This window comes from Aethalodelphis obliquidens, unplaced genomic scaffold (genome assembly GCF_003676395.1).
Source record: "Aethalodelphis obliquidens isolate GAN/ISIS:26980383/991018 unplaced genomic scaffold, ASM367639v1 scaffold36, whole genome shotgun sequence".
Classification (NCBI taxonomy): domain Eukaryota; kingdom Metazoa; phylum Chordata; class Mammalia; order Artiodactyla; family Delphinidae; genus Aethalodelphis; species Aethalodelphis obliquidens.
Window position 1 is genome coordinate 10409364 of NW_020837980.1, and position 2111 is coordinate 10411474.

The 2111-nt window shown below is 38.9% G+C and overlaps 1 non-coding gene across 1 annotated transcript; it reads right to left on the reverse strand.

Annotated features, from left to right (window-relative positions):
- Nucleotides 1-531: 531 nt before the first annotated feature.
- On the reverse strand, nucleotides 532-604 carry TRNAG-GCC (transfer RNA glycine (anticodon GCC)). Its single transcript has one exon. It is a non-coding gene; the product is annotated as a tRNA-Gly (tRNA).
- Between the last annotated feature and the right edge of the window lie 1507 nt (nucleotides 605-2111).

Genomic DNA, 2111 nt, shown 5'->3' on the forward strand with positions numbered 1-2111 from the left:
GGATTTCAGTTTTTGGAATCTCTGATATTTTAAAACTAAATTACTGGCCAAGAACCTTTCAGTCATTCTTTTATAAACATTCTGGTTTTAAATACCTACCATCTAAACAGCAATCAATCAAGAAAAGAATAAAAAGCCAATGAGGTCAATTATTCTTCTGTCCAAACTCCAAATTGATAGTCTTCAATTCTGATATCGGTTTTGTCTAATTATTTAAAGTTGGCAAACGTTTTGACAGGACATTTGATGTTAAGTGTGTTATTCTCCCTTCCTCCCTCCCTCCCTCTTTTTCTTTCCTTCTCTTTCTCTCTCCATCTCCCACCATTCTTCCTTCCTTCTTTCCTTCCCTCCTTTCTTCCTGCATTTCACAGGGATTTTCAAGATTCATTCTCCTAAGGTCACTTATTACATTAAAAGTTCAATGTGTTTATTTTATTATTATTTTAAAAAGATTTATTTATTTATTTGGCTGTGCCAGGTCTTAGTTGCGGCATGCGGCTCCTTTGGTTGTGGCATGCATGTGGGATCTAGTTCCCCGACCAGGGATCGAACCTGGGCCCCCTGCATTGGCAGTATGGAGTCTTAACCACTGGACCACCAGGGAAGTTCCCAATGTATTTTAATGCATAAAACACCAGCCATCTAGGACAGTTCCATTTAAAATGACGAGAAGAAGGAGTAGTTTGCTCTAAAGTCCACATTCACTTTGAAATAAGAATTGTGCCTCCAGAGTGAAAAAGAACTGTGAATAGACTTTGTCACAGTAATTATACTATCGGCCTGCAGAGGTATGTTGGCAAAGGTGCTGGTGTTCAGGAGACTCTTCTAGTCCTGGATCTTCCACCCACCTAGTATCATTACTTCTTCCGCTTAAAGTCACCTCCATGGGGTGAGAAACTTGATCACTTAAAGAAGCCACCCAGTCTCTCTCTTGAACATCACCTAATGCTAATTCTCCACATAGCCCTTACTACTCACTACTTGATATTTTCCTTGTTTGTTTCTTTTGATTATCCTCCTGGAATTTAAGCTTCAGAAGCTTTATGTCTTTTTTTCTTTGCTGAATATCTGGCATGTAGAAGAGAGCCGGGAATATACCATATCTCATTGACTAGCATGACATCAACTGTAAGATACACCATCATTTTACATACGTGTGAAAAAAAATGCCACCATTTATGCTGTGGGACAATGCCTTCTTGTCACTTTAGGCTTTTAATTTTAATATATTGAAGAGCTCTTTTAGATTTGTTTAGAAAGAACATAAATTTATCATACATAGCAAAAATAAATGGGTTGAGCTATTCCTGAAACAACTTCTCACTCAGAATCCAAATCTCCAGTATAAATTTTCAGTGAAAGTTGCCAGTACATACATTTTTCCACACAATATCATGGTCTGTGTCATCAAGTACATCAGTGAAGCAGTATTTCTTAAAAGATTGCTCCATTATTGTCTTCATGATTTTTTTCCCAGATGGTGACACTCACTCTGCAAGTTTTGATGCTTGTGGAAAGTCAATGCCTGGCAGACAGCAACTCTAAGACTCACCCAGATTTCAGAGAGGTCAAAATGTGAGAAACTGTACATCCATGCATTGCAAGAATAGGGTTGTAGATAATAAATAAATGATTTTTGAATACTTAAAGAAATGACTCTTGTCAACTCTCTCTGTCCTTGGGCAAGCCAGTTTATTCCTTGAGCCTTATTTTTCTCTTTTAGAAAATTAAGGTGTTAGACTAGAAGCCCCCTAAGATCCTTTTTGCTAAAAGAAAAATTGTTAAGTGCTTTGTAAGGGGCTGTAGTTGTATAAGACAGTATAGTGTTGGTGAACCATTAAAAAATACTCTGTCCAACATGGTCTTCAAAGGTTCAAGGTTTCAGTTCAAACAGTAAGAATTCCACCCATCTGTCCTTTCAGATAATTGATGGGAGATGCAAGAGCTCAGCTCAGAAGGTATAAGGTATGTGGAGTGTGGGCATTCTCACCACACTTAGCTGGCCCCTTTCTTTCTTTTTTTTTTTCTTTCTTCGTTCTCTGCGGTACGCGGGCCTCTCACTGCTGCCTCCTCTCCTGTTGCGGAGCACAGGCTCCGGACGCGCAGGCCCA